The following is a 19675-nucleotide window of genomic DNA, read 5'->3' as shown; positions in this document are numbered from 1 at the left end:
AGAGAAATGTTTCATGATTTTTATCTTCGCAGACTTCGCGTAATTTTTTTCGCGAAGTAAAATCGTCCTTTTATTGTTACTTTTCTCTTCGTAGACTTCATGTAATCTTTTTTCGCGAAGTAAATCGTCCTTTTATTGTTACTTTTCTCATTCCAGACTTCGCGTAATCTTCTTTCGCGATGCCAAATTGTTATTTTTTTTTGCTAACACGACTTAATTTTTGTGAAGGTAGTTGAATGCAAAACATCAAATTCAAGTACCCATTTAGCTTGAATACAAGGCATCAATCACAGTAGGCAATGTACTGGGATGTATGGGAGGTGGGAACATGTCGATTTTTCTTGGATTCTTTCTCGAAAAGAAAAAAAAAATCACCACAAACTTTGGGTTGCATTTCTCAAACCTTGGGTTCCATTTCTGATCTCAAAAGGACGCTTACTCCGCTGATTTTTCTTGCTCCTAGTTCATTCTGCTTCTGGGATTTAGGGTTTGAATTATTGTTTGAATCTTGTTGTAAATTTTGATAATGCTATGATTTTAATGTTTATTGTTGTGATCTTGTTGTAAATTTTGATAATGTTATGATTTTAATATTAGAATGATTGTTGCAATCTTGTTGTTATGATTTGAATGTTATATACCAATTCGCATATTTTGCAATATGCGAAGTATACGAAGATAATATTGATGGAAAACACGACTATTAATTCGCATATTTGGAAATATGCGAAGTAAAAGTCACTTTGCGAATTAGCATATTGAGAAATATGCGAATTAAATTTCATGTCCTTATGTATTCTTACCTTCGCAAACTTCAAATATTGCGAAATTTGCGAAGTCAATTTCATGTTCTTAATCAATATCGTCTTCGTAGACTTCGCATATTTCGCAATATGCGAAGTCAGACGGAAGGAAGAAAGAATAAAGACTAAAAAATTTCTAAGTATTATATATATAATAAGATCAGATCCTCCTATACATTTTTTTTAAGTATTGTTTTTTTTTTTGTCTTTCTTTGCTTTATGGTTGAGCTAATTTGGTGACTAAAGATCCTAGTTAAGTCTTCGGATCAGGAATACGAAAACCAAATGCCTCAACACGAAGAATGCTCATAATCTTACACGAAAAAAGTAATACAAAAACAAAAACTAATTCAATTCTCAATAGAAAATGAGAGAAGTAAGAACAACTTTAGTGGTAAATAAAAAAAAATTAATTGTTTTGGTATTACTTAGAATTTAGTAACAAAATAAAGATAATTAATTGTTTTCGTATTACCTAGAATTTAGTAACAAAATAAAGATAACATTTCACTCGAAGTAATTGATGCTTCAAAAGTGTGTGGGGTAAAAAAATATATTAACTAATAAGGAAGGACTATAAGAGAAATATGTTGGGTAGCAAGAACGGATATTATTATGGCTTTATGAGGATCTAACGCCTCCATGTGCCTCAATCCCCTTTTTTTCCTTTGGTTGTTGCTATTTACCGTCCCTAAATTACTTATACCGTCTCCATTTGGATAATTTTGCCTTTTTGATAAATTTTTTTATTTTTTTGAAAAAAAGCCCAAATTTTAATGCAGGAGAGTGCTTGGCACAATGTAGGCTTTTTAGTGACGGAAAATGTTAAATCGTTCACTTTTTTACAACGAAAAATACAAAATTTTCCAAATTTTTGTGACGAAAAATGTTAATCGTCAGAAAAAATATGTATTATGTTCATGATTTTTTTTTATAAAAAAATGTAAATTTAAATTTCCGACTCGTAATCATCCATTTTCGAGATTCGGGTTGTCACATTTCAATTATTTTCAAAATTTTAATTATTGTTGTTCGAGTTTGTGATTTTGGAAAAAAAAAATTCAGTTTTTTATCAAAATTATGAAAAGGGCAAAAAAGTTCAAATGGAAACAGTAACTAGTAATTTGAGAACGGTATTTAACAATTCACTTTTTTTTTGTACCCGGTAACAATTACTATTTGTTACCACAGTTGGTAACAAATTGAGATTGGGGAGAACCATTTTAATGGTTGGTTACAATTTTTTGAGCAAAAGTAACCAAGAAATTACATTCATTGGACATGCTCTAACTACAATAAGGAAAATACAGTTAACTTATTCAATAAGTTATATCTAGGGGTAGAGACAAAGGGAGGCCTAGACCCCTGGCCACCAGAACCACCCCTACCGTGGATCCATAGTTTTCGGTCCCATGTGGTTCGAACTATCCGTATTATGGATGGTTTTGGCCTCATGGTTTCCACAAATTAAGGTATGGAGTGGTTAATTAACTCATTGAGACTGTATATTTAATTACAAATCCAATTGGATTAATATATGATATGCGATAAATTTCTCTAAGTTTGTCCAAAACAACTCAATCTTACTTGTGTAGTCCAAATCTAGCTTAATTTTTAGAAGTTTGATATTGTTATGTAAAAATTGGTTCTCGATAGATGATAACGCTTAAGTTCAGTTTAGCATAATAAGTTAAGTTAAGTTCAGTTTAGCATAATAAATTTAATGCATCCACGTATAAAATTGATCCCAATCTTATATTTGCCACTGATTATACCTCTATGTTGCTTTTACCAAAACCAAATTTCGTACATGACAGAAGAAGGGTCATAGTCTTATGAGACAATTCTTACCAATATATCTATGGTTAATAGTAAAACATTCACTATACAAGGTGAAAGGCTAGTGACAAGTCCTGCCCCTAAAAATACCTGCTAAAGTCTAACCTGAAATAAGAAATAAACCACACAATACATTTACTCTATCTTCCAATTCATCATGTGGGTTGCTATATACCGTCCCTATTTTTCCACTTACCGCCATGTTTTTACCATTTTTGCCCCTCCCACATTTTTTTCAAAATAAAGATTTTGAACCCCTCCCCCCACTTTTCAAACTCTTTCCTCTTTCTCTCCTCATTTGAACATTACAATCCGAACACTTCATCGCGGGTCGTGGAGGCAGAGGAAAAGGCGTGATCCGTCCCCCGATAAGTTTCTCAACTTAACATTAAATTTTCTTTTTTTATTTTTGTCTTGGAGGGTCAGTGACCCGCCATTATTGAAGAACGGGCGGGCCGAAACGCCCACCCTTTGTGTTATAGTGGCGGGTCACGAACCCGCAAAGGCCAAAATCCCCTGGATTTTGGCCAAAATCGGCGAAAATCCAGGGGATTTTTATATACAGGGCTTGCGGGTGCCGGACCCACCAGCCCTGCATAAGTGGCGGGCCTTTCGGCCCGCCACATGTATTTTGCCCAAGGTAAAATCCCTTGATTTTGCCTTGGCTGGCCGGCCCGTCTAGGCAAAATCCCTGCCTTGGGGGGCCGTTTGGTCCGCCACTACGCCTGGGCGAGCTGTTTTGGCCCACCCGGGCAATATATATATATATTTTTTTAATTTTTAATTTTTTTTATTTTGTAATTTTAATTTTGTTATATTTTTGCAGCTTGATGTTTTAGCTATTGATCGTGAACCAAATAAGCGTGGTATCACAACTTCTGCTTGGAGGACCAAAGGAGCAAATAAATTGATGGCAGATGTACAGAGGGCGCACGAGACAGTGCATCAGCCCGTGGACGAGGATTACGTTGCTGTAGATGCTGATAATGAGTCTTTTGAAGACGAGTCTTCCGATGACGATACTGTCCAAGTTCTTTAGTTGTCGAAGGCGAGAGGTGGTCGTTTTGTTCATTCTGAGTCATCTGGTAAATAATTTAAATTATTTTTTATTTTATTATTACTTGTCTGTCATTGTTTAAATGTTATATGTGTAATATAATTGCAGGGAGCAGCAGCAAACGATCTAGGGATGCTGAAGAGGATTGGATAGTGACGGATCTGATCCCAGGTGGACCAGTAGACGGTTCTGTGATTTCCCAGCTTTTTGGGACATGTTGCTTCTAGGATGTGGAGCGGGGAGCTGAGGACCCAGCTCAGGGGCCATACTAGGGGGCACTTTTGCAAGAAACTGATGACATGGTACACGATAGCTAGTCCACAGGTCAAGAAGCTTTTATGGGATTCGAGACTGTCACACCTTTCGAGTATCATGTACCCACACATTGATATGCCCCTGATATGTGCGTTTATCGAGCGTTGGCAGACGGATACGTCATCACAAGAGTGGCGACTATATCCGACCCGTAATCTTGCCAGAGGTGCAGGATGGAGGTAGAGGGCGTGGGTGGATACTCATGGGGCTCAGCTACACTAGCATACCTATACCGTCAGCTAGGTATTGCTAGTAGAGGAGATTGTTCATAGATCATGGGATGCCTGACTCTTCTTCAGGCGTGGATATACGAGTATTTCCCGTGTTTCAGACCTCAGCGAGAGGGATACACCCCCCGACCGAATGATCCACAAGCTCGGATCTGGTCATCGACAAAGCAGCCCAAGACTGATCAGCGGTTGAGAGAGTTACGTCTTCGTATTGACAAATTGACTGCGTCGAGATACATTTTTCACTTAATTATATCAATAATGTATTGAAAATTTATTAATTTACTTGTGTATGTGTGCAGGTGATGTGGCTCCCGTACGGTCGTGATATAGTAGTCTACACTCCTAAGACTATTTATAGGGGATGGATAAGGTACCGGGATATAATGGACCCGTATATGCCCGATCGATGCCTCCGTCAGCTGGGTTATGTCCAGATCGTGTCCATACAGATTTTCACACCCACGAGGGTTGTACGTGATTGGAGTAGCTCTCGGTATCGGTTAGAGCATGAAACTGTGGTTGCCCATGATAGTTGGGAATTTTTTCCAGCGGCGTCTACGCTTATGATGCTGATATACACTGTCGCTGATACTCAGCCACCATGTGATGAGGCGTACATGTCGTGGTACTTTCGATATTCACATTCACAGCTCTTGCGCGATACGCAGGCACAACCATAGGAGGTTCTTATTCGTTCGAACAGTGAGGTTGTAAGTCATTTTGATTTTAGTTGTTAATTTTAAACTAAATGTTAATTGACATTCTCAATTAATTATTGTTTTTCCAGGGGGTTACGCGCTTTTCTAGCGTGTGTCGTGGCGTGATAGAAGATTTACGACAGTTCGATGCGGATAAGTCAGCTGATTGGATGGAGATCCTGGAGCAGGCTATGAGTCATTGGGAGTTGGCCAAATGATTAGGGACTTTTTTTTAAGTCGTTTTATTACTAAAGAGTATTTTGGGACTATTTATTACTCTTCAGTATTTTGTATTACCAATATTTTGGGACTATTTGTTACTCTTCAGTATTTTGTATTACCAATATTTTGGGACAATTTGTTACTCTTCAGTATTTTGTATTACCAATATTTTGGGACTATTTGTTAGTCTTCAGTAAATTGTATTATCTAAATAGTAATTTCACTAAACGGTAATATCACTTAACGGTAATAGCATTGAATGGTAATATTACTGAACAGTAATATCACTAAACCGTAATATCACTGAACAGTAATATCACTGAACCTTAATATCACTGAACAGTAATATCACTGAACATTAATATTACTAAACATTAATATTACTGAACTGTAATATCACTGAACGGTAATTTCAATGAACATTAATATCACTGAACAGTAATATCACTGAATAGTAATATTACTAAACCGTAATATAACTGAACATTAATATTACTAAACAGTAATAGCATTGAACGGTGATAACATTGAGATATTATCCTGAGGATCAAAAGGGATATTCACCTCAAAGTACGCCGCGTAGTGGTCTCCAAAAGGAAGCTGGTTGGCGGATCTCCCCAGATCAGCTCAGAGAGATCCGCTGGCGGACCTATAGGGCGAATCTCTCCCTTCGCCACTATAACGGCTGGCCGCTGACTCGGCCATAAAAGATCATTAATGAGTTATTAATTAGCTAATCCGCCAGGTTCAGAATAACCCGTAACCGCCATTAATGAGGCATTAATGGAGACTTTCTAGTTACCTGAAGGTTACAACTTCCCAGCTATATATAGCCTGATCCCCTAGGTTATCAAGGTACACACACACACACATTCTCACCATTCTTGTCAATTCCGTTGGTTTCCTTGATCCATCTTACTGACTTTGGCATCGGAGTGTCCCCAGCCGATCCCAACGGCACCTCACAGGGAAGTGCTCCGATCAAGGATTTTTCCTCAAGTTAACATTGGTGCGGTGAACGTGGAATCCTTAATCAAACAAAGGGTTTTTTCGTTCACGCTGAAAACGCAATGACCAACGGAGGTGAAAATCCCTCCTCAGGGATTGAAACACAGTTAGTTACGCCATCTAGTGCTGGTCGCACCGATATAACCGCTCCAATAACGCATGTCGACAATAACATGCCTACCGCTGCTTTGATCAATATGTGTGCACAAGATATTGAGGCGCGATATGGACTCGAGATAGGAAATCGCCTTCGAACATACATGACTCTTCCTCCGCGTTAGAGTACGACGTCTACTTCAACTGTTTCATCTTTGCCTTTGTTAAACTTTGGCCTTGGACCAGGTGCCCATAGCTCCTCGTTCCTTCAAGCTCACAACACGGATTCCATGTTAACGGCCATGACATCAGGTGGCGAGCGACCAATTAATCGGGAGTTATTCCCTGGTGAAGGAAGTCAAAGAAATGATACGACCCTTCCTGGCGGATCTAGGGGTCCGGGGTTGAATCTTGGTGGGTCCGATATACCTAGGCGTCCACGGACGAATTTATCCCTTGGCGGATCTAAAGGGCCAACTCGCAAGAAGCATAGAAAAGAGAAGGATAAGCGGATAAGGTCACCTTCGCCCCGACGAGCAAGATCCTCCCGTCGTGGCAGATCGCCCCCATCTACTGGCCGTAGGCGAAGTAAAAGGCCAGAAAAGGCATCCCATGCAAGTGGACCACCACCGTCGCCGCCTTCAGGAACTGTTGGACACATCCCGTCAGGAGGCCAGGGGGGAGGAAGCGGTCCGACTCCCCCAGGTGGAGGAAATGGAGGGAGAGGTGGTGGTGGAGGAGGAGGCGGAGGAGGAAGTGGATGCGGTAATGAAGGAAGACGTTTGCCATCAGATCCATCGTCTGATTCAAGTTCTTCTTCTTCTTCTTCTTCTCTAAGCAGATCGCCACGAAGAGGCCGTCCCAGGGCGGATCCGGAAAATTTTGATGATAGGGTAAGGGCCCTGGTGCTCCGTATGAATGAAGAAAATGCCAGGCACAACCCGTTCGCCAATAGAGATTCGCCTTTTGCAGCTTGGATTGAGGCGGAGGAGACAGAAAGAGCTTTTAAGATTCCCAATCTCGCAATATACACAGGCAAAGATAATCCAGAAGCTCACGTTCGAAAGTATCGAATACTGGCCAGGCTCAACCGAGCCACCGAGCCTGTGCTCTGCAAAATGTTTGTCACCATGCTGGGGGGCCCAGCCTATTTGTGGTTTCAATCTCTACCTCCGGGCTCGATAAACAGATTCGATCAATTGAGCAGGGAATTTTGTGCTAAATTCGCCGGTTGTATTCCTGCAGTGGTGAAATCTGGAAAGCTTTTTGAGTTAAAGCAGAAAGCGAATGAACCCCTTCGGGAATATGTGGACACTTTCAACCAATTGTGCATACAAATCGTTGATGTGGATATCTCCGTAGCTGTGGAATGTTTCGTAAGAAACACTACCTGCAAGAGTTTGCAGGAAGATCTCATCCGAAAGAAACCCACCAGCATGGCGGAGCTGATGGAGCGTTGTAAAGATTTTATAGAGGTGGACGACATTCGCTGAGGTTCACCATCATCGCCAAAAAGAGACAGGGCGAATCTCGTCTTCGAGATCGGGACAAAGACAAGCGCCAGGATCCTTCCTCCCGAAACAAGCGAAGAGATTCTAGGAATAAATCAACGTTTGTCACCTCCTTTACACCTCTCAATGCTTCTAAGAGTGAAGTTCTTATGTGGATCGAGAACAGCCAACACAAGCGGAGCATTTCATACCCCGAGCCAAAGGGGGGGGGAGTATACCAATAATGGTAAAAACCCTAAAAACTATTGTAAGTACCACAGGAAAAATGGCCATGACACTGATGCATACTGGGAATTAGCTCGAGAAATTGAGCGTCTCATAAAAAGGGGCAAATTGGATCGGTTCATCCAAATAGAAGGCAAAAGAGGAGAAGGTGACAGACCCAAGGAGGACCCAAAAAAGAAAGGAAAGGGTACCATCAATGTCATAGCAGGCGGACCTGGGTACCAGCCAACGTTGAAAAAGGCAAGGACTACTGCCCTTGACAGGACGTCATTAAATCGCCTCTTTTCAGATGCAGGTCCTGAGATACCACCCCATGCAGATGCTCTGGTCGTCACTATGATGGTTGAAGACTGGGAGATGAAAAGGGTAATGATTGATACTGGAAGTTCATGCAATGTCATTACTCGAGGAGCTTTCGCCAAACTCAGGATTGATCCTGTTCAAGTAGAGCCAACCGTGGTCGATATCTTGGGAGTAACGGGGCATACTATTCAAACAAAAGGCCAAGTTACTTTGGACTGTGAGCTTACAGACGATGATCAAGTTTGGAGGGGAGATTTAGAGTTTTCGGTCTTGGATGGTCAGTTAGCTTACAATATCATCCTCGGACGAACTTTTATCTCTAAAGTTGCAGCTCTTATCTCCATTCGTCACTTAATGCTTTACATTCCCACGGTCAAGGGAGGTGTAATGATCAAAGGTAGCCAAAAGGTGGCCCAAGAGACGTATTCGGCATCATTAATGATGCGCCCCCAGTCTAAAGAGGAAGATGAAGAGGAGCGCGTCACAATGGCCTTAGGTGAGACCGAAATGTACCTTATGGCGGATGGAAAGCAGGTGCGAATGGCTAAGGGGCTCAAAGGCGAGATTAAAGATGCAATCACCAAAGTGCTCTGTGAGGCGGAGGATGTCTTTGCATGGAAGGATAAAATTCTCCCCGGAATCAGCCCAGACGTAATCACTCACAAACTCAACATTGATAAGGATGCAGTTCCTGTGCCTCAGAAATGGAGAAATCATGGCCCGGAAAGGCAGAAGGTGATTGAGGAAGAGATCGTCAAGCTCCAGAGGGCGGATGCCATCGAGGAGGTACTTTACACTCAGTGGTTGGCGAACGTCGTGTTGGTGAAAAAAGCTGGCGGATCTTACCGTATGTGCATTGACTTTACAGATCTCAATAAAGCTTGCCCCAAGGACAACTATCCTTTGCCATATATTGACATGCTTGTAGATGGAACCGCCGGTCACGCAATGTATTCCTTTACTGATGTGAAGTCAAGTTATCATCAGATCCCTATGGAGCCCTCAGATAGAATCAAGACCTCGTTCGTAACACACCAAGCCACTTATTGTTTCAAAGTTATGCCCTTGGGCTTAAGAACGCAGGTGCAACTTATCAGAGGATGATGAACAAGATATTCGCAGATAGTAAAAGGGGTAATTATTCTGTCTATGTGGATGATATGATCATCAAAAGTACGACCGTAGAAAAGCATGCAGATGATATAAAGGAGGTACTGGACGTACTCCGACGCCACAAAATTAAGTTAAACCCAGAGAAGTGCACTTTCGGGGCAACCTATGGAAAATTCTTAGGGTTCATGATCAGCGAAAAAGGAGTTAGCCCAAATCCTGACAAAGTTAAGGCAGTCCTAGAAATGCAAGCGCCACGGAATATCAGAGAGGTACAACGCCTTAATGGGCGTATCATAGCCTTGGGCAGGTTTATCTCTTGTTCAGCTCGCAGATGCCAGCCCTTTTACGAAGTCATCAAGAAACAAAAGGCATTCGAGTGGAATGAGGATTGTGAAAGAGCCTTCGAAGGAATCAAGCAGTTCCTCACAGAGCCACCCATGATGAGTCGACCTTTGAAGGGAGAAGATCTCTACATGTATGTATCGGTCACAGACAAAGCCGTATGCACGGTCATGATACGAGAAGAGGATGGCCAGTAGTTTCCGATTTATTACGTGAGCAAGGTTTTGAAAGACGCCGAAACCAGGTATTCAAAGCTTGATAAAATGGCACTGGCTGTTGTAACCACGGCAATCCGCCTTAGGCCATATTTTCAGGCGCATACTGTAGTGGTTCGAACAAATAAACCAATGAGAAAGGTGTTGCAGAAACCAGACACTTCAGGAAGGTTGATGGAGTGGGTAGTTCGCCTTGGTGAATTCGATGTGAGGTATGAAAGCAGGTCAGCTTTAAAAAGTCAGGTCCTGGCGGACTTCGTGAATGAATTCACTGACGAAGGGATAGATCATCCCAAGCCTCCGATAGAGGAATGGTCAATGTACACCGATGGAGCCTCCTCGGCGGAAGGAGCGGGTGCAGGCGTTGTGATCAAAGGTCCCCAATACATAAAATTACGATACGCAGCAAAATTAAATTTCCATGCCACTAATAATGCTGCTGAATATGAAGCTCTGATACTGGGATTACGCCTACTCCAAGAAATCACTCTAGAGCGGATCGTAATCTATAGCGACTCTAAACTAATGGTCAACCAAGTAATCAAGAATTACGAGGTGAAAGACGAGGTTCTGGCCAAATACGTAGCGGAAGTCAAAAAGTTGCTGGATCACCTTGAAGCTAAGGAAACTAAATGGGAGCTGATTCACGTACCAAGGGAGTCCAACACAGAGGCTGATCATTTGGCCAAAATGGCCTCTTGTGAAGAAAACTGGACAGATCCGGATTGTCCCTTCGAAGTTAAAACAGCTCCAGCATTTGCCTCAGAGGAGGTATCCCTACTCACAACGGTAGAAGATGATTGGAGATCGGTCATTCGCCAATATCTGCTAAATGGAACCTTACCTGAAGACAAGGAAGAGGCACGGCGGATAGTCAGGAGAGCAGCTTATTTCTCCTTGATCAATGACGGCCTTTACAGAAAGTCCTTTAGTCATCCTTGGTTGAAATGCATTCTACCGAAAGAAGGGCAACAGATCCTCAAAGAGCTACATGAGGGATCATGTGGGGCACATGAAGCATCCGCCGCCATCTTGAAAAAATCCAGGTTAGCAGGTTTCTACTGGCCCACGGCTGAATTGGATGCCCAAAAATTGGTAGAATCTTGTCACAATTGTCAGATTCATGCGAATGAATCACATACTACCAAACACATTCAGAGGCCAATCATAGACGGACGTCTGTTTGCCCTCTGGGGAATAGATATTATCGGCCCATTTCCCCCGACTCGTCGGCAAAGAAGGTACGTGGTAGTGGCAGTGGACCATTTCACCAAATGGGTAGAAGCCGAAGCTGTTTCCTCCATTACTGCAGAACGAATGGTGGAATTCGTCAAAGACAACATAGTAGGAAGATACGGTGTTCCACATACCATCATCACCGATAATGGAACACAGTTCAACTATGGCGAATTCAAGGCTTTCTGTGAGGGGTTGGGCATCCTGAACAGATTCGCCTCCGTTTATTATCCCCAGTCCAATGGAATGACCGAAGTAACCAATCGAACGATCGTAAAGGGGATAAAGAAAAGATTGGGAGAGCACGATAAGAAATGGGCGGATCAACTAACAAGTGTTTTATGGGCTTATCGCACCACCCCAAGGACGGCTACAGGGGAAACACCGTTCGCCCTTTCTCATGGCGTTGAAGCCGTTATTCCAGTCGAAATACAGGTCCCTAGTGACCGAGTGGCCTTTTATTGTGAAGAGGACAACGGCAAACGACTAAGGGAGCACCTAGATCAGATTGAAGATCGCAGGGATCAATCCTATGTACGCATGGCAGCATACAAACAGCGGATTGCAGCTTACCATGATAAAAACGCCAAACTTGTGGATCTAAATGTGGGAGATCTCGTGCTCCATAAAGCTGATAAAGTCCAATCTCGAGAAGGCAAGGGCAAGCTAGGACTTAACTGGACGGGTCCATATCAGATAGTGGACAAGATTGGACCAGCCACGTTTAAAATACAGGACATGGAGGGCAATACACTGCCATGCACGTGGAACCTCCAAAATCTCCGCAAGTACTTTGTCAGAAAATGAAGTGTATACACGGTCTTGAGTACTCTTTTTCCTTTAATAAGCTTTTTCCCATGTGGTTTTTCTTATTAAAGGTTTTAACGAGGCTCACTTATAAGACCTACTTGCTGTAATAAGGTTTCTCCCATTAATAAACATCATTTGTTCTATTATCTATGTTCTTTTTATTGTTTACTGCAGCAATATCAATATTCCAGTCTTAAAAAGAGGGGGGGCATCCAACGCTCTCCACATTTGCAATGTATCGCTGTCTTAGAGATACGTCCTCGATGCCCTTAAAAAAACATAAGAGGATCAATCTTATGGGCGGATCCGCCTCTAGGCGGATCCCAATCTCCAATAGAGTTAAAACGATCCTTGGACGCAAGGTCTTTACACTCTCTTATCCTTCCCAGAAAGGAATTCACAAGTCCTATGGGCGGATCATTTCACCTCAAAGATAGGTAGCAAATCGATCCCCTGGGCAGCTTTACTTCCTCTAGAATGAATAGAACAGCTTTCAAACCTTCACAAAGGTTCATACAGTGGAGTATGGCTGGCCACCTACTCCAAATCCTAGGTGTCTATATATTTCCTTATGCAAACGTGAAGGTAAAATAACATAGTTTCCATAAAGGATCAAAACAAATTGTACTTAGAAATGTTTTTACAATATCCCAAATAAAAGCAAGCTAAACAACAATAGGAGCATCCTCCTTTGCGCTTTCTCCGCCCACGGTGCTTGCTTGGGGATCCTCCTTCTCCACATTCGCAGATACGCCATCAGGAGATACCTTCTTATTCACCAAAGATGCGGGACCAAGTGGAAGAGCCTGGTCAGGAATTGGTTCTACATCCACCTTAAGGGGCACTTCATCAAGCTCATCCACCAAGACCGTAGTAGAGGGTTTGGTTTCCTCCATAGGTCCCTTCATCCATCTCCGAACGTAATCACGGAGGTACTCCTTAGCGTCTGGCATTTTATTGAACTTCGCCACATCTTCCGGTTCAGGGACGGCGAATTGCGGATCTGTGAAGTTAATCTCAAGATGCACCAAGGAGAAGTACGCCATAAGCATCTCGCCGTAATAAAAAGCTTGCACACCCGCCGTGTATTCAGCTTCTCCAAGGGCGTCTTCGTGGCTCTTGGCATCAGATGCAATCTTTGCCTTTAGACTCTTAATCTCCTCATCCTTGAGAATTAAGGCGGCTGTGGCAGAAGCAAGGTTTGCATTCGCAGAAGCAAGACCTGCATTAATAGAAGCAATAGTGGAATTGGCTTCCACTATCTCTTTCTCCAACCTCTCAATAGTTGCCTTATCCGCCACATTCTGAAGGAGCTCATTTTCCATGGTGCGAAGGCGAGCATACAACTGTCAAAAACAAACGATTCAATCAAAAAGCAAAAGGACTAAGGAACTAATACTTTCTACATCTTTTCTAAAAGAAACTCACCGAAAGGAGCTCCGTCTTCCCCTTTTGGGCATGAATTGAATCAGGAATCTGGTCATAGTTCCTCTGCACTTTAGGGGTGAGCATCAGTTCGGTTCGGTTACTAACCGAACCGAACTTTCGGTTAACCGAACCGAAGTTTGTGTTATTTTCATAACCGAACCGAATAAGATTGGTAACCGAATTTTATTTAACCGAAAAGTTTCGGTTCGGTTCGGTTACCGACCGAATAACCAAAAATTCATAATATTTAATTTTTGTATATTTTTATTTAATTGGTTTTCAAATAATGCATATGTATAAAAGTTACAATTGATGAAATTAAAGACTAATGAACCAAATTTTATATATATAAAGATAAAAGTATATTTTTTATAGGTTAGATTTTATATTTTATAAGTTATTTATATATATATATAAATAAAATTATATTTTTTATATTTATATACCAAGTTCGGTTCGGTTATCGGTTATACCGATATATTTTTTCAGTAACCGAACAAATAACCGATTACCAAACTAAGCTAAAATTAAAACCGAACCGAACCAGAATGTTAAAATAACCGAACCAAACTAAAACTTCGGTTCGGTTATTGGTTTGGTAATCGGTTACCGGTTATTTTGCTCACCCATACTGCACTTCGCCCACCTGACCCAAGGCCTCATCCAGATCATTTAGGATGGATTCGTTCTCGAAAGAACCTTGGGCTCCCAATTTGGTGGACCAGTATCCACCAATATCAGGCTTCGCCGTCTACACAAACATGAAAGAGTCATACTCCGGTCCGAAACTTGATGAACGAAAGGAAATCCAAAGGTAGACTACATGTGCAATCTCCTCAGCAGGTTTGGCGGACCTCATGGCGTCCGCCATAAGCTTAAGGCCCCCAGTGGTGTTGGACTTCCTCCTCTTTAGTGGCGGATCAACCACCTTCTCTGCGGGACGTTTACCAGTATCAGCTTGAGGATTCACCGCTTGACCTTTCTTGCGTACTTCAGCCTCCAAAAACTTCCTGCGTGTCTCTGCAAGAGCGTGATTGGCCTTAGATACACCCCTGCCAAAGAAAATATTAAAGTAATCAAAGTTCACGAAGAAATGAAGGGTACCTTGGTCAAATTGTGCAATCTTTGAGTAAATAAATTTATCCTCTTCCCGGCGAATCAATGGGATATCACTCATCATGAAAGCTAAGGCATCTGCATAAGTCCATGCATCCGCCTTAATCTGCTTCATGAGCTCCGCCACCTCCTCATCACTGTTTGTTAAAATTCGCATGTCACCCGCCATATGTAGCGGCCTGGGATTCCAGACTGAAGGAAAGCCCAATGGTTCGCCATCCTTTATCTTCACGTAGAAGAATTTCTCATCCCAGCAATGAACATTAGATATTTTTTCGCTAAAAGGCGAATAAGCTCCGAACTTGGCGAACGTGAGATAAGATTCGGACTTCCTTTTTGAGGGTTTGTGAAAAGCTCTAAAGATACGGACCGTGTATACCACTCCTAAATTCGAGGCAAGGTAGCAGTCTAAAGCAATGTCCAACCAGCAGTTAGGATGTAGCTGGCTGACTGTGATGTCAAAGTAAGAGAGGATGTCCGCCATCATCTTTGGAAGAGGAAGTCGGAACCCTCTCTCCACATGACTACTATACACTGTGAGGAAGCCGCTAGGCGGACAGAAAGGACATTGATGAGATGCGGCGAGCTGGGTCTCATAATTTTTGATCCAGGGAAAGCGATCCGCCAGATTCGCTAGATCCGCGGCATTCATGCGGGACGGAGTGGACTCCGCTCGGGGATTCTTTTTCTTGGGAGGAATCGAAGAAGAGGCCATTGATCCTCGGAACCACCTAGGGTCACCGGCCGGAGTAGCACCGGAGATAGAAGTAAAAAGAGAGGGATTCCTAGTGGAACGAGTCTGGTAATGATTACGCGCCGAGTTATCAAACTCAGCTAAATCGGAATTAACCGTATCCTCGGAAGAAGGGGAGTTCTCCGATGACGATGTAGTCCAGCTAAAATCTACTTCAATTTCAGGAGGAGAAGAGGAATTAAAAAGTTCTGAAGTTGATCTAGAAGATGAAGACGAACTTCTAAACATCCAGGAAAAGTTAAAGTGAAAAGAAAAACTTACATGAGAAATCGGAAGCTTGGTGCAAAACCCAGAAGAAATCCTAGAAAAACTTCGAGCGCAGGAGAAAAATGGGGAAATGAGGAAGAAAGAGAAAGCGTAAGAAGAAGAAAGAAGTTTTCTTCTTCCTGGGACAGTGTGTCCACTACACGTATCAGTCATCCAATGGCATTGAACAATGTGCTCATTAATGCGAGTGTTTATGACGGCGCGCGGAAGTTCAAAAGCCCTAAAGGACTTTAAGGACATTTTGGGGGGGCTTCTGATAACATTGAGATATTATCCTGAGGATCAAAAGGGATATTCACCTCAAAGTACGCCGCGTAGTGGTCTCCAAAAGGAAGCTGGTTGGCGGATCTCCCCAGATCAGCTCAGAGAGATCCGCTGGCGGACCTATAGGGCGAATCTCTCCCTTCGCCACTATAACGGCTGGCCGCTGACTCGGCCATAAAAGATCATTAATGAGTTATTAATTAGCTAATCCGCCAGGTTCAGAATAACCCGTAACCGCCATTAATGAGGCATTAGTGGAGACTTTCTAGTTACCTGAAGGTTACAACTTCCCAGCTATATATAGCCTGATCCCCTAGGTTATCAAGGTACACACACACACACATTCTCACCATTCTTGTCAATTCCGTTGGTTTCCTTGATCCATCTTACTGACTTTGGCATCGGAGTGTCCGCAGCCGATCCCAACGGCACCTCACAGGGAAGTGCTCCGATCAAGGATTTTTCCTCAAGTTAACAAACGGTAATATCAATGAACGATAATATTACTAAACATTAATATTACTAAACAGTAATATTACTGAACTGTAGTATCACTGAACATAAAAAAAATCACTGAACATTAATATCACTAAACATTAATATTACTAAACATTAATATTACTGAACTGTAATATAACTGAACGGTAATTTCACTGAACAGTAATATCACTGAACGGTAATTTCACTGAACAGTAATATCACTGAACAGTAATTTCACTGAACAGTAATATCACTGAATGATAATATTACTAAACATTAATATTACTAAACTATAGTATCACTGAACATTAAAATCACTGAACAGTAATATCACTAAACAATAATATTACTAAACATTAATATCACTGAACATTAATATCACTAAAATTAATATTACCAAACATTAATATCACTGAACAGTAATATTACAGAACCGTAATAGCATTGAACGGTAATATTACTGAACAGTAATATCACTGAAAAGTAATATCACTGAACCTTAATATCACTGAAAGCATGATATCATATGGTGTCACATCGGTACCTATGGTAATATAATTTTTTACAGTTTATAGACAATAAGTGGATGGAAACAATAAAGAAAAACACATGAGTATGTAAATTAAAAATTAAAGTAAAAATTACCAGTAGAGCGGATCGAAGAGCCACATCCACGATGACTGTCACGTTACTCCCACGCACTCGGCATATGTTTGGTTAATAAACTCCCCTTCGGTTATTCTCGGACATCAATTTTTACTTCCGGTTCACAATATCCAGCTTCGTCTGGGTGAAGTTGATCATGAATCAATTGAGAAATGTTGTTGGGTCGCTTTTATCGACTTCATCAATAAGAGAATGATAGTATGCCTGATCCTCCGTCCCATCAGCATAGTCTACATTGTCAGTAGTGTCAGAATTACCATAGACAAGTGTCTTCTAGAATCTGTGTAATACTAACCGGTTTACGTCCGAGCTTCAATCTGCTAAGCTCGCATGCACACGGGATATGCTGAGAGGTTCTCAAAATGCAGCCACAACGTTCATCCACTTCATGACTCAACTTTTTCATACGCAAATATTCACTCCCGAGCAACTCCAAACAGTGGTGGGACACTTTAAATTATAGGTGGTTAATGGAAATCCGGAGTACAATAAATGTTTACCCTGTCTTGAAGACTCAAGACTACCACTGATATGAATAAAATTGTATTAACAATCAAAACATGTCCTAATAAATGCAAATATAATGGTAACAGTAGCAAAATGGAATAAATGTATACCTGATCTTGATTACTTGCAATTCAATCTCATTGTGAACCTTCGCCCAAACTGTATTGAGGGCTCCACTGGAGGAATTCACCTATTTCTTTAAAGAAGAATGTTCACTCTCCACTCTGCATGTAGTTGTGTTTCTAAAATGAAGGAAATTTTTTGTCCACGCAACAACGAACTTCTCCTTGTGGCATAACCACGTCTTCTCAACATAAGATATCACATGACCATACATTCTTATTTGATCTTTCATCTTCGCCACATTAAGGTCAAATTCATCTACTGTTAGAGAATTAATTATTTTCTTCCATCTTCCATTCTTAAAACCAGCTGCAAATTTCATGTCTTCGCCCATAAATTTGTAGACCCTATTTTCTACATCCTTGTTGATATGCCAGGTACATAACATGTGTGAAGAATCTGGAAATACCTCACTAACAGGCGTCATCAATCCCAACTCTTTATCAGTCAAAATAACAGTCGGGTTAACATCAAACCCGATCAAAGATCTCAACCGCTCCATGACCCAACGACAGCTCGACTTGGTCTCATCCTTCATAATAGCATAAACTATCTTGAAGTTTTCATTACATGGATTCATCCCAACAATTTTAAAGAATGGCATTCTATACTTGTTGGTTTTGTACGTTGAATCCATTCCAACATACCAGTAATATGTTCGAAATGACTTAACAGAAGATGGATGTTCCATAAATACATGAGTTAACATACATGTTTTTGGATCAGCAACACTAGAGTGAGAATAATTATTCTCCACCACAAGATGGAAAAACTGACTAATCATATCTCTACCCTCAAACCCATCCTTCCTCAATCGGTCTTTGTAATTATATACATGCTTTATTGTTGGATTGTCTCCGGGATGTTATGTACGAAGTGCTATCATAATAGCACACGACTTTGCTTGATAAGAACTCATTTCATGCGCAATTTATTTCGATGCAGGACTGAGTCCGCTCATATGTCGATGTCCTTGTGGATGAACACACAAGTAATGATTATGCTTACCCTTCTCTCCAGCATAAACAATGATCTCCCAACCCAAAAAATCTTTCAACTGTTTGAATTTAATCCAGAAAGGACACCCACACGCCTTAGTTTTAATTTTCCTACGTGAATCATCTTCTAAAGGATTCGTATTTCCTCTATATTGTTCGCCACGTGAACATCTTAGAAACTTTTCCATTCTGTCGTGTTTGTGCGAAGAAATAACAATCTCGAAACCATTTTTAATTGCCACGGCTTTAGCCCACTGAATCGCTTCTATACTTGTCTGGAAAAATACGCTTGGAATGAAACATGGACTATAATCAATCCCGTCACCAATCCAAACGTTGTCCGATTCCTGAAATTAAAAAAAATTCATGAATATATTTAAACTAAACAAGAAAAAATAGGCCAAATACGGTTAAAACAGCGGCTTTCAGAGCCGCTCTATTTGGCTTGGGCAGGTCCATGACCCGCCCCTAGTCATTGACAGGAAGGTCAAATGACCCGCCTGTCTTTAAGAGATGGCGGGTCACGGACCCGCCTGTCTGTAAGACATGGCGGGTCCATGACCCAGCAGTATCTACATAATGGCGGGTCTTGGACCCGCCATCACTCTTGTACGAACGGGTTTAGACTCGTCCACACACGAGTAATGGCGGGTCCAAGACCCGCCATTACTATGTTGATGGTGGGTTCCGGACCCGCCGCCATAAATAAAAATTCTGAAAATTTTTCAAATTTTTCGGAATTTTCAGAATTTTTGCAAAAATTATAAATTTTTTCAATTTTTTCTGAAAAAATTTATATTTAAAGATTTAGGCTCGGATTCCGGGGTTCTCCGATCCATTTTCCGTTACTTTTTGTTTTGTTTGGAAGAGAGGGAAAGAGTTTCAATTTTTTAGGTAAAACAAGGAGGGGTGGCAAAAATGGTAAAAACATGGCGGTAAGTGGGAAAATAGGGGAGGTATATAGCAACACCCTTAATCATCGAAACCACATGACTTAATATGGAATTGGTACCTAATGCAAACCAACGAGAATGGTGCCCTGAAAA

Source organism: Euphorbia lathyris, chromosome 8 (genome assembly GCF_963576675.1).
Source record: "Euphorbia lathyris chromosome 8, ddEupLath1.1, whole genome shotgun sequence".
Classification (NCBI taxonomy): Eukaryota; Viridiplantae; Streptophyta; class Magnoliopsida; order Malpighiales; family Euphorbiaceae; genus Euphorbia; species Euphorbia lathyris.
The sequence above is the reverse complement of the archived record's forward strand: the minus strand, read 5'-3'. Positions refer to the sequence as shown.